This window comes from Sceloporus undulatus, chromosome 6 (assembly GCF_019175285.1).
Source record: "Sceloporus undulatus isolate JIND9_A2432 ecotype Alabama chromosome 6, SceUnd_v1.1, whole genome shotgun sequence".
NCBI lineage: Eukaryota > Metazoa > Chordata > Lepidosauria > Squamata > Phrynosomatidae > Sceloporus > Sceloporus undulatus.
Window position 1 is genome coordinate 10,673,143 of NC_056527.1, and position 14,222 is coordinate 10,687,364.

General features: G+C 43.5%; 1 protein-coding gene and 1 long non-coding RNA gene across 2 annotated transcripts in view; one reads left to right on the forward strand and one right to left on the reverse strand.

The window, feature by feature from the left end:
• LOC121934704 overlaps nucleotides 1-12,537 on the reverse strand; it is a 37,956-nt gene extending 25,419 nt beyond the window's left edge. The window contains exon 1 of the long non-coding RNA XR_006104665.1: nucleotides 12,405-12,537. This is a non-coding gene — a long non-coding RNA (uncharacterized LOC121934704). The remainder of the gene's footprint in view (nucleotides 1-12,404) is intronic.
• The window catches only part of DPP6 (dipeptidyl peptidase like 6), a 652,679-nt gene that overhangs the window by 70,220 nt on the left and 568,237 nt on the right, over nucleotides 1-14,222 (forward strand). The gene's annotated exons all lie outside the window — the stretch shown is intronic.

Sequence of the window (14,222 nt, forward strand, 5' to 3'; positions counted from 1 at the left end):
TCTAAATGCTTTCAGAAAAATCCCCCCTTTCTCCTGGGGGATTTTTTTCTTGCAGTCCTCCATCCCTTAGTGGTGCATTCTCCTCCAAATTCTATCCCTGCCCTCAGCTAAACTATAATTCTCAGAAATATTATCTGATTGTAACATCCTTAGTATAACACCATGGACTATGAAAATTGGTACTGTTATTTCTTTGGATCAGCAAGCAGTCCAGTGGTGCTATATCCATATTTTAGGTACACAGCACCCCTGGAAAGAGCACTAAGAATTTTTGGTTTGTTCCAACAGACTTTATACTAAGGTAATGCTTGGTTAGACATGTATCTTCACCATTCAGTCCAGTATTAAATCAATGATCTGGAAAAATGGAATCTAACTGGTAATGCATTTTTAAAAAAATTAAGTGCAAGGCAGATGCTTGTCCCTCTTAATTTTCTAAAACGTATGCCCTTGTTGCCATAGAATCATGGAGTTGGAAGAGATCAAACGGGGCATCTAGTCCAACCCCTTGCCATGTAGGAACTTACAATCAAAGCACCCCTGAGAGATGGTCATTCAACCGCTGTTTAAAGGCCTACAACGAAGGACAATCAAGCACTCTCTGAGGGAGTGTCTACCAACATCAAACAATCTTACTGTCAGGAGATTCCTCCTAATGTTTAGGTGGAATCTCTTTTCCTGTAGCTTCCATCCATTGTTCTGGATCCTATTCTCTGGAGCAGCAGAAAACATCCTTAATATGATTTTTAAAAAATCCTTAATGTGATACCCTTTCAAATACTTATATAGGCCTATCATATGACCATTTAACCATCTCTTCTCCAGATTAAGCATACTCAACTCTCTAAGTCACTCCTCATAAGGTATGATTTCCAGACCTTAACACCATTTTGGTCACCCTCCTCTGGACACATTCCAGCTTATCAACATCCTTTTTGAATTGTGGTATCCAGAACTGAACACAGTATTCTAGGTGAGGCCAGACCAAAGCAGAATAGAGTGACTCTCTCTCCCCCCAGCTTGTGCTGCATCACTGGGTTTCCCCATCCCTGGCTTGAAGCAACGCAAACTAAATGGGGACGGAAAAATAAAAACTGATTCAACTGGCATAACAAAAGATCCCCTTTTATAGTGAGAACAAGGGATCTTTTGAAATTGGGTACAGACGCGGAACGGAGCCAAATCACAACCCACATTATTCTGCCAGTGGGAATGACCCCATTGACCCATGGATATGTCAGCACAGATTTTTTGGGTTAATTTCTTGACAAAAATTTCTAGACTTACACATGAATATACACAGTACAGATTAAATTCAGTATAGTGCAAAACGTTGGCGGGTTATAAACCGCCACCGCCGCCGTGTGCTCCGTGTGGGAGCCGCAGCAGCCACACCACGCGGCTCCCGCACGGCGCCTCTGTGACGTCACTGCCTGTGAGCAAATCTTGTAAAGAAAACCCCTTGATAGGCTTGCCATAAGTAAAAAATGACTTTAAGGTACACAACAATAATATTATGTTTACCGCTTACAGCAGAACAGCCTTCTCCAGTCTAGTGCAGTCTAAATGTTTTGGACTTCAACTTCCATCAGTTCAGTTATCATGGTCAGTGGCTCAGAATTATGGGAGTTTTAGCTCTCAGTGTTAACAGGTTGAAGCAGACTGGTCCAGAAATTGTTAAAACAGAAACCATGGCAGCTTCTACCACACTCCTTACTTACATCTTGTGGTTGTTTATAAGGATAAAAAAAAATGTGCCATGCCTCTATGATTTCTTTGGAATAAAGAAGTACAGGATAAAATAAACAAATAAAGACTTAGATGTTCTTAGATTTGTAACTGTCAAGTATATTAAACACTGTTGGGTACTTAAACGTGGCTAGCTATATCTCATTTATCTGTTTCCTACTTAAATTCACTTAAGTAGCATTTTGGCTTTACAGGAAGGCATAAAGGCCAATAAAAGCTGATTGCTGAGGCAGTTCTGCAGAAGAACTGGGCAGTTTTGTTTATAAAAATATTCTGGAAATTAAGCAATCATAGATGACTGACTCATTTCTGGTTGTCAGTTTTACTTTTATTAAGTAAATGAAATATAAATTAGGGGATGTCACAAGGCAGAATAAGGCAAGGGAATGGGTTTATGCCAGTGGTATCTGTTTGAGGATCTCAAGTACTCATGTATGGTTGTAGCCAGCATCCTGCTTATGAAACATTCAGGTTGGCTACTGGATCATGCCCACTATTTCTGATCCCTCCTATCTATGATATATCCATACAAAGGGGAAAGAGGGTAAATAATATGTTAATATTTTTAAAATTTATTTATTTATTTATTTATTATTTTTCTTATGTCTTCCGTTTATCCAAATATGCAACCCAAGGTGGTTTATAATGTAGATTAAAACAAAATATAGCTAAAAGCAATCAATATTTTTCATAAACCAATTTTAAAGCATCAAATAAAGTATCCCATTCATGCAGTCTCATGCCTGCATTTAATCCTAGATGCTTCAGTAGGATTTTAGCCCTATTGCAGCAGCTAAGGTATTGAGAGAAATATCTTTTTTGCCCTTCTCTGTTTTGACTTGGGGCTCCCCAAGTCAATACACACACTGAAGAGTATAAGCTGCTCTGATTTAAATTTGATTATGGCATTGAAGGTACCAATAGACCTTTATCAGATCACTGTTTGACTCTTATCAGAAGCCTGAAGTTGACTGAAGTTGAATTCTTTTCTTTTTTTTCTGGCTTACCTGTTGCCTTGTAAATGTTACATTTTTCTAGATCATAGAGATGGAACCCAGAGTGGAAAAATAATATGTCGAATTATTCAGGCTTGAAGGTTATCCTAAACACAGTTGCAAGCAGTGAATGCCGTTTTATGGAATGCATTGATTGAGAGATCTTATTATCAGAAATAAGGGGACATCTGCAAAAAAACATTTTAAAGTGTCCCAATGCGATATAGAAATTCTAACAAGGTGACAGCCACCTCCAATCCAAATATGAATGATATGAGAAATGATAGCAAGGACTTGCCAGCAAAACTGTATGAATAATAGAACAAAATTCTATTTAATCATAGCAATTGCTAGGGTAATGCCAAAACCATAAAAATTAAGTGAAATAATAAGGCAAAAAACCAACAAATGCATTAGAAGAATGGAGGAGTGAAAAATACACAGACTGGTATACACAAGCATTCAGAAACCAAATGAATAAGAATTTGCTATGCCTCAAGGTCACTTTCCCTCAGTGGAATTTGCTTTGTTGGAACACTCAAAAGACAAAACATTGCTGCATTTGCTTCCATGCATTCCTAAAATGTACTTTGTTACTACATTTTCATCCCACATTCCTTAAAGGAATATAGTTGTCTTACAAGGTTGTCCTCTCTTAATAATGCTCCTACCATTTCTAAGAGAAAGTGATAGGCTCAAGACTGAGTGGGGGCTTGGAAATGGGACTCTCCATTCTTCCATTTACCTGCATCTAGATCAGGAGCTATCTTTTTCTCTGTCACTTCTCCCTTCTTTTATTGCTGAATACAGCTCTTTAACCATGTAATATAGGTATACAGTGGTACCCCGGGATACGAAATACCCACGTTACGAAATTTCCGGGATACGAAAAAATCCCATAGGAAATAACTGTTCCGGCTTACGAACATTTTTTCGGGTTACGAAAAAATTTTTGGTGCTTTTCGGCGCTATTTCACACGAAATCGCGGCTTTTCCCCATTAGCGCCTATGGGTTTTCGGCTTGCGAAGGCTTTTCGGGTTACGAAAGCGGCGGCGGAACGAATTAATTTCGTAACCCGAGGTACCACTGTACTTCAGTCAACACAGTAGATGTCGGCCCTCCCCCCGACCGCCATCTTGAGGGGGAGAGACGAGGCCTGGCCTGGAAAGACTAAGAGCCCTCCTCCCGACCACCATCTTGAGGGGGAGAGAGGCCTTGCAATTTTTTGTATTGTATTGCAATTTTTACTGTACACCGCTATGATCATTACGGAATAGCGGTCTATAAATAAAACTTATTATTATTATTATTATTATTATTATTATTATTATTATTATTACTTCTCTAACAGAAAATTTGGTACCAGAGGTAGAAATTACATGGAAAGAATAGTTCTTATACCACTTAAAAGAAGAGCAATTTAATATATTTTAGCTATTTTTTTTTAAAAAAAAATCAAAACTAACAATATGAACAAGTGAAATAAAACAACCAGATTAGGTGAGCTTTGCATAAGTAAACAAAACACTTTGAAACCTCTAGAGACCACTTGAAGGCTTCTTCCAAACTGTGTCCAAAGATATTCTTTTCTTTCACCAACCTTCACTTTTCTTATAATTTCCATGTTGGTGGCCAAACTTACAGATCTATTGTGATCCAGGCTTATTTACTGTCCCCCTTTCCCTCTGTTACTCTCTGTTAGGGTTCTTGGAAGTAGCTGATCTTTTACTTTTTATAGCCAGGCACACAGAGCTACTGTAGAATCTTAGAATCCAGGTGGTTTTTTTTATCCAGCTCAAGCTTTATTGCATTGCTTACTGTTACAACTTGACACTGAAAGTCTGGCCTTCCTTCACTATCTTTCAATGCTGATGCTGCTAAAGAACTTCTAGCTTTGCCAAGGAGGAAGAGGAGGGAAGGGGGTTGGGCAGGCATAGAAAGACTCCATTAACAAAGAGTTTGTCAGAAGCTTTGTTAACCAAAGTATGCCTATAGTCATTCTTTGCCATTTATTGGGGGCATATTCTAATAACTACAGGAGTAACTAAAATATACATTTATAATATAAAGAGGGTGAAGATATCTTCTGTTGAGTTAGTGTTAATGAAATGTCATTATGTTTCTATTACTGCCCAAAGGAACTGAATTACAAATACTTGGTTAATGCTGACAAGTTATTTTAAAGCTCCGGGAGACAGCATAAATAATTTGGGATAAAAGTGTGGTGCTCAATAGCCTAGATCAGCGGTTCCCAACCTTTTTTTTTTATGCCCCACGCCCCTAGAAAAGTAATATGACATTTGAAGATGAAGAAGTCTAACTTCCAGTTTTTGGAACTACATATAAAGTTGTGGGTAAACAAATTAACTTTTTTTTTAAAAAAATAACCTTTTATTTCTCTGCATAAAATGCAAATCTAAACTGAGCAATTAGATTCTAATTTATTCAGGAAAAAAGAGTGGTGATACAAGGACACAAGCCACTCTTTGTTGCACCCTCAGAAATTCCATCTGACATCTCACAGTTGAGAACCCCTGTCCTAGAGGGTTTTTGGAAAGGAACACATGAATGGGGGATGGCTTTTACCCATATTAGCAAATATGTCTGCAGGGGAGAGGAAAAAAAAAAACCCAGAAACCTGGGGGTGGTGAAATAGGATGTCCTAAATCTTGAGGAGAAATCCAAACTGAAACATTTCATTGCAGATCCCACTTGTACCTCTAAATATCAGTCAGTTGGGGAGAAGGGCATAGCAAGGGCTGTTGCTTTAGGCTCCACCTGGAATACTGTGTCCATTTCTGGGCCCCACAATTCAAAAAGGACATTGAGAAACTAGAGCGTGTCCAAAGGAGAGCGACTAAAATGGTGAAGGGTCTGGAAACCATGCCCTATGAGGAAAGACTCAGGGAGCTGGGGATGTTTAGCCTGGAGAAGAGAAGGTTAAGGGGTGATATGATAGCCCTGTTTAAATACTTGAAGGGATGTCATATTGAGGAGGGAGCAAGCTTGTTTTCTGCTGCTCCAGAGACTAGAACCCGGAGCAATGATTGCAAGTTACAAGAAAGAGATTCCACCTCAACATTAGGAGGAACTTCCTGACAGTAAGGGCTGTTCGACAGTGGAACACACTCCTTCCTTGGAGTGTAGTGGAGTTTCCTTCCTTGGAGGTCTTTAAACAGAGGCTGGATGGGCATCTGCCAGGGATGCTTTGATTGAGATTTCCTGCATGGAGAATGGGGTTGGACTGGATGGCCCTTGTGGTCTCTTCCAACTCTATGATTCTCTGATTCTAGGCCTATTTGTGTAAGATACTGTCAAAAATTCACACAGAACTCCAGAGGCAAACTTCCAAATGAGAAAAAGTTTTATTTATGAGGGGAATAAACACACTCATGCAAACGACCACACACACATAAGAACTAATGAAATCATAGGTGGGAGGTTGGGATAGATATGTAGCATCACTGATGGTGATAATTACCTATGTGGATCTTGACTCCAGTAGCTGAGGGTCCGGGGTGACGAGGATACAGTCGCTCCTGCGGCATGTGGGGATGGCAAGTATATTGAGGTGCTAAGCCAAGCAAACTCACAAAGTTTCTGCCTGCTGCTAGACTGAGCCAAAGACCAGCTCTAATAGTGGCAATATTTATACCAAAAATATGCCTTGGGGGCAGATACCAAGAGGTTGAAAGGATTAAGCATTTTAGAATTGTTTTCCAGGATAGGAACAATAGAGTGAAACCAAATTGAAAGACGGGAGATAGACATGCATTTCCCAGACAAGAGGGGATTAGCTCTGAAAGTGGGCCACCATCTCAGTTCTAAATGAGCCATCAGCAAGGAGCAGATTTTCACTGCTCCTTTTGCCTGTGGCTTTGGGTGGCCTTAAGTGGCATCAGAGTGCCTTCTGGCTGGTCTGGAGTTTGTGTCAACTGCATGCCATGTTCCCAAAATGCCAGAAGCCACTCCTTTTGTACCTTGTGTTTTGGGCCTCATTTAACAGAGTAGATGTGTTCCTGGGGATTATTTGGAAATAACAGAGATAGGTTCCTATACTACCCCCCCCCCCAAAAAAAAGCAGATAAATTCAATGTGATTCAGCAACATTTTTATTCAAAACTAACATTATAAGCAAGTGAAATGCAGCAATCAGATCAGGTAACCCTTGCATAAGGAAACAAAAACATTCTGAATCTCTTAGGCCTCAAACAGATGGGCCAAAGGGGCCACCTTTGGGCCACACTGGGGGCATGGCATTTACATGACGCACGCTCCGAATGCAGCTGGAAGCTGCCTCAAGCCTTCCTCAACCTAGAAGAACCAGACCAAAAAGGAGTGGGAAAAAACTGCTCCTTTTTGACAGCCCAGTTCTGGACTGTGGTTGGGGCCTGGATCAGGGCTGGGTGCATGTGGCTGCTGTGGTCCTGCAGTGATCGGGGTGGGAGTGGCCTCCTTTTGCCATGTCTGCTTGAGAGGCCCTAGAAACCACTTGAAAGCTTCTTCCAAAATGCATCCCAGGATGACTTTTTCCCTGGCAGCCTCTCCCTACACAATCCGCCCCGCACCCTTAGAACAACAGGGAAATTGCTACTCAAACACCCTAAGGTGAGACTGGCAACAACCCATCAAAGAGCTTATACAGCGATAGCGCCTACTCTTTGGAACACACTCCCGGAAGAGATCCGCTTTAACGGTACACTGGAAGCCTTTAAAAAGGCATTGAAAACCTATCTCTTCCATCAAGCATACCCTCCCGACTCTCTGTAGAGAAAGTATTCCCCAATTAGATTAAGATACACTGATAGTTTATAGTTGTTTTTAGATAATCCTATTGAATAGTTGTAATTCTAATTGAATGTTTTAAATTGCTTTTATATTGTATTATGACATATGTCATAGTTTTAGTAGATGTGAACTGCTTTGATCTTGAGGAAAAGCGGTATAAAAATAAACAGTTTATTCTTATTCTTATTCTTATTATTAATTTTCTCAAGATTTCCAGTTTAGTGGCTACACTTATAGATCTATGCTTTCCCAACATGCCGGGTTGCTGTTAGGCAAGCTTATTTGCTTTTCTCTTTCTTTCAGCTTTGCTGTTTACATGTGCTTAGTAAATGATTGTAGAGACAATGGTTTATCTTATCTATTATATGGAAACACACGTAGCTATAGTAAGGTCACCTAGAACAGAATCCTGTTCTTTCCTAAGTCAAGTTTTATTGCATTTACTGCAAACATGGTGCTGTAGCCCAACAGTGAAAGTTTGTCTTCACCATCTTCTGAATCCCAGTATTGCAAAATAACTTCCAGCTAGACATAAGACATGGTTTCTTGGTTGTGGTTGTGTTTAATGAATGCTCCCCACTTGGAGGTGTAACTAGTATCAGTGTGGTCACCCAGGCTGCATCCTCACTGGAGAAATAATCTTGTTTGACATTGCTTTAATGTCATGGCTCCATGCTATGGACTTCTGGGAACTGTAGTTTGTTGGGCCAACTGAGCTCCACTCAGAGTTCCATAGCACGGAGCCTTGACAGTTAAACCGGTGTCAAACCAGATTATTTCTGCACTGAGGATGCAACCCCTGTGGGTTTCCTAGGCTGAGCAGGGATTTGAGTCCTAGTCTAATATTCAAACCAGAACATCAATTGCTTTCTAGATTTTGTATAATCCTTTGTTTTACTGATTTTAGAAGAATAAAGTTGGAATCATAGAGTTGGAAGAGACCTCAAATGCCATCCAATCCAACACCGTGCCATGCAGGAACTCTCAATCAAAGCATCCCCGACAGATGGCCATCCCGCCTCTGTTTTAAAACCTCAAAGGAAGGAGACTCTACTACACTCTGAGGAAGGAGTGTGTTCCACTGTCGAACAGCCCTTACTGTCAGGAAGTTCCTCCTAATGTTGAGCTGGAATCTCTTTTCCTGGAGCTTGCATCCATTGTTCCGAGTCCTGTTCTCTGGAACAGCAGAAAACAAGCTAGCTCCCTCCTCAATATGACATCCCTTCAAATGTTTAAACAGGGCTATCATCTCACTTCTTAACCTCCTCTTCTCCAGGCTAAACATCTCCAGCTCCCTTGCGGTCTCTTCCAACTCTACGATTCTATGATTCTAAGTCGTTCCTCATAGGGCATGGTTTCCAGGCCCTTCACCATTTTAGTTGCCCTCCTTTGGTTTGAAGTTAATATCCATGCTCCTCGATCTTCTAAAATGCTTTTCATTCTAAATAATGATTCCTAGTAGTGGTCTGACAGCACATTAAGATGACAGCCAATGAAGCTTTAGGTGAAAAAAATTGCTTTTTAAAAATAATAAAGAAATGTTAGCATCATAAACCTTCCCAAGTGGTTTACTATTTCCATGCCTTTTCTTCCCCCCTCCAAAAACACCCGAGAGATTAAAGACGTTGGTTTTAAATTATCACTGCTAAACAATAATTTTGTCACATGCAGACATTTCTATTTTGGCATTTCCCTTATTTTTAACACACTTAAGCGCTTTGGATTAAGGCAACACCCTGTGCATCTGTTGAAGTGGGCAAAAGCCAAGTGAAACTTAAGTTCCATAAGGGGCTCGACAGACTGTCCTGAAAGGGTGGGCTGGAGCCATCAGTTTTTACTCCCGAGGGAGGCCGCAGCAGCCAAACTGTGCATTCTCCCTCCGCACCAAAAAGAACCCGCTGAAAGCAACATGCAGACACTGTGCTGTGCTTGCGTCATCATGGAGGCTCCCATGTGGACAGGGCCATGCCATGATGGTGCTGCCATCACATGGTAGGGTTCGGGAGCATGTGGTCACTCTGCATTCCCAAGCCCTAAAATTGGCCCGAAACTGCCACTTTCAGGCAGTCTGTACTGGGTCTAAGACAGCACTTGATCCTTTGGTATATTTTTCTGGAAGTTCAGACTTCTTTCCTCTTCCTCAGTGAGGCAGTATGTAGCCTCTTGCAAATCCAATGTTTGTGTATCCCTGCCTGTTTAGCTTACTATCACATCTCCAGACTACTGAATACCAAAATACTCTTTAAAGAACCTGGGTACATGGCACAGGGGACCTATGAGCTGCTTTCCTTCCCATTTTGCCTGGGGCACCTGTGCCAGAAAAGAAAACGGTAGCAGCAGCAACATTTTCTCCTTACTTTATTTTCTAGCTGTTGGCGTGACCAGACTGGAAAATGAACCCAGCTTTGTTTTTGAGAAGAGGAGGTTTTTGAATGGCTGAAGACTCTGAGAAGAGGGTAGAGGGAGAAGGATGGGTATGCACCAGCTGCTGTTGCAGGGTGTGTAAGACAGTGTGAATGAACAAGTGAAAAAGTGCAGCATCTGGAAGACTAGTGTGTGCATGAGTGTGTGCATGGGGTTGCAAAAACAGCAACCCCTCCTGGAAAGGGAAACAGGTTGTGCATATAGGGCTCATGGAGAAGGGAAAAGCATCAGTGGGCACATTTTCTTGGCGTGTATCAGTAGATCAGACCAGAGCTGTCCTTGGAAGCCTAGGTGATCAAATTGAGGCTGTCATACTTTGGCCACATAATGAGAAGGCTTGGATCACTAGAAAAAACAATAATGTTAGGAAAGGTAGAAGGCAGGAGAAGGAGTGGAAGACCACAAGCCAGATGGGTGGACTAAGGGCTTGCAGGACCTGAGCAGAGCAGTGGAAGATGGAGGGTCTTGATGTCTCATCCACAGAGTCATCATGAGTCAGTTAGCTGAGGGCAAATAACAACAATAATCCCTGGAGAGTCTGGAAAGGCAGGGTGACAAGTCCTTCCTTTTCTAGGACAAGTCCTATGTTTCAACCTTCTGTCCAGGAGGAATGTCAAGAGGTCCTAACTTTTGATCATAACAAACATGCTCCAATTGAGAATGATGTACTCTGGCCATATAATGAGAAGGCACAGATCACTGGAAAAGACAGTAATACTAGGAAAGGTAGAGGGCAGGAGAAGGAGAGGAAGACCCCAAGTCAGATGGATTGACTCAGTCAGGGGGGATACGAGCATGGGATAGCAGGAACTAAGCAGAGAAGTGGAAGATAGAGGTACTTGTAGATGTCTCATCCACATGAGTCAGAATCAGCTGAGGGCACAACAATCCCTGGAGGGTCTGGGAATGCCAGGCTGAGTGAACCCTGGAGCCCTGCCTGGCACTGAACTCACAACCTTGTGGCTGGGAATGACTGCAGTACTAGCATTTAACCACTGCACCACCAGAGTGACCCAGTATCCTCCGTTCCCAGGACATGTCCTCCATTTCCACCTTCTGTCTAGGAAGAAGACGAAGAGGACTTGCCTTTTGAGCATGCATGCCTGTTTACATTTCTATGAGTGCTCTTAGCTTTTCTTTGGCCAATGTCATCCAGTTTTTCTTGCATGCCTGACATTTGGTGATGCCTTGTCATAGAATCATGGAACCATAGAGTTCAAATAGACCGCAAGGGCCATTCAGTTTAACCCCCTGCCATGCAGGAACTCTCAGTCAAAGCATACCTGACAGATGTCCATCCAGCCTCTGCTTAAAGACCTCCAGGGAAGGAGACTCCACTACACTCTGAGGAAGGAGAGTGTTCCACTGTCGAACAGCCCTTACTGTCAGGGAGTTCCTGCTAATGTTGAGATGGAATCTCTTTTCCTTGAGCTTGTATCCACTGTTCCATGTTCTAGTCTCTGGAGCCACAGAAAACAAGCTTACTCCATACTCAATGTCACACCCCTTCAAATATTTAAACAGGGCTATCATATCACCTCTTAACCACCTCTTTTCCAGGCTAAACATATCCAGCTTCCTAAGTCTTTCCTCATAAGGTATGGTTTCCATGCCCTTCACCATTTTGGTGGCCCTGCTTTGGACATGCTCCAGTTTGCTCAGAACTGGACACAGTATTCCAGGTGGGGCCTGACCAAAGAAGAATAGAGTGGCACTATAACTTCCCTTGATTTAGACACTATACTTCTATTGATGCAGCCTAGAATTACATTGGCCTTTTTAGCTGCCACATCATACTATTGAGTCATGCTCAACTTGTGGTCTAATACGGCCTGATTCCCACTTACAAATAAATTGGTTTGCGATCCAAACTGATGGATTGCTTTGACAGTGGAGCATGGTTCACACTACATTTGCCCTGATTGCATTTTCCCCCCTGCAAAATAACCCACTTGTGGTTCACATTCACGAATGAATCAATTGAAAATGCTCTGACCTGCTCAGCCGGTTGAAGGGCAAATTTAAATTAATTCTGATCCACATCTGGTTCACACTTGCATGGAATCGATTTATCCAAAAAGATGTGGAAAAAATCAGCATCAAAAAGATGCAGGTTGAATGGGTCTAGTGCTTCTGAATCACTTCAGTGATTTGGTTCAAGTGGGAACTAGGGTCATTTGAACCAGTTCAAACTCATTTGCGATCTGGTTTAAAAGGTAGTGGGAATCCGGCCTAGGACTCCTAGATTCCTTTCGCATGTTTTCTTGTTAAGCCAGGTGCCCCCCCATCTTATATCTTTTAGCTTCCATGTCACACTGTTGACTCATGCTCAAGTTGTGGTCTACTAGGACTCCTTAGATCCCTTTCATATGTTGTCATGTTAAGCCACGTGCCTCCCATCCTATAGCTATGTATTTCATTTTTTCTGCCTAAGAGCAGTGTCTTACATTTCTCCCTGTTGAAGTTCATTTGCTTAGTTTTGGCTCAGCTTTCTCATCTATTCAGGTCCTCCTCCTCCTCCTCCGGAGTGAGGACCTCCAGCCCAGGGCCCTGCTGCTGCTGCTGCTGCTGCTGCCTGGCAGTGCTTCTGGCAATGCAACCCCGAAGGAGGCTGCTGGCAGTGGGAGTGTCGAGCCAAAGGGGGCAGGAGGGAGGTGGCATCCCTGCGCAAGGTTGAAGGCCAACCGGAGAGGAAGCGCTAGAGGATGGGAGAAAGAGGAGGTGCCCAGCTGGGAAGGGCAAAGCAGGGCCTGGCCAGGGCCAGGCTGGAAACCGAGGGGAAAGTGGCAGCAGCAGCAGCAGCAGCTGATTCAGATGCAAGCAGCCCCACACCGGCGCAACCATGGAAACCGGGTGTCCCATAGTAACCTGTAACAACAACGTTATTGATCGCCCTCCTTCCCCTCCCTTTGGCCTGGAAGGCAGCAGCCCTGGGTCCTAGCCCCGGTCAGCAGTGCAGCCAGGCCGAAGGAGGCCGCCTTCCTGCATCCCCACTCCTCGCACAATCCGGGTTGACAACGCTTCAGCCACCGCCTACAAGGTTCCATGCTACGGGGTTCTGGGAATGGTCCAGAGCCGGTTGCTTCTGCACTGTGGACGCCCCCCTTGGAGAGCTCCCCTTGAAATAAAAGGGGGGAAGGGGGTTTCCTAAACATGGAGCCCTGGCAGTTAAAGCGGTGTCAAAGCGGATCATTTCTGCAGGGAGGATGCAGTTTGGAGAGTTCCCCGTTAAAAGAAGGATGCAGCCCAATTCCTGGCTTGGAGAGCTCCCCTGAAAATAATAAGGGAATCTCTCAAATAAGAATCCCATGGCATGGAGCCCTGACAGTTAAAGCGGTGTCAAACCGGATTATTTCTCCAGTGAGGCTGCAGATCAGGTCCTCCCTTTGGAGATCTCCCCTTAAAATAAGGGAACAGGGCTGCAGCCTCACTGCAGGAATAATTCGCGTTGACACCGCTTTAACTGCCGTGGCTGCATCCACACTGGAGCAATAACCCGGTTTGGCCCCGCTTTAACTCTTTCTGTCTCTGCTATGGAATTCTGGGAGTTGGGGTATGTTGTGGGGTCAAAAGTTCCGCTCCGCTATCCTTGGACCAGGGAAGAGTTAAAGCGGGGCCAAACCGGGTTATTGCTCCAGTGTGGATGCAGCCCTGGTCCCCCCCTTGGAGAGCTCCCCATGGAAACATGGCTGCTTCCCCATTGTTTTTGGGGTGCCCCTAAATGTCTTCTAACCGGGGATCTCCAGGGAGCGCCCAGCCCTCCTTTGCAACCGGTTCTGCCGGTCTCCTTCCCAGGCAAAGCTGGGCTTAACCTTGAGAAAAACACCGGAGGGAAGGAGGGAGGGAAACCCTGACCCAGCCCAGCTCTCCTTTCCCAGCTGCAGGGGAAAAGAGGAGGCTCTTCTTCATTTGGGGGGGTGGCATCTCCCCCCAAATTCTCACGAAAGGCAGCAGCAGCAGCATCAGGGGATCAGGGCCCTCTCTCTTCACGTGAAGGAGAGGGAAAGGGACCGAATTGCTGCTGCTTTTTCTTCCACCCGGAGAGTTGTGCCAGAGCAGCATTGCAAGCAGACACCGTTTCCTCCTTTGTCCCTCTGAGAATAAATATCTATCTGTCTATATCGAAAACATTATTATTATTGCAAAGGGGGGGAAGCAAGGGAAAGAGGAGCAGCCTCCCAGGATTTATGATTTTATTTGGATTTTTAAAGAAAAAGGACGTTGAGCTTTAAAAATAAAAAAGCCCAGCAAAGAAAACATCAGCC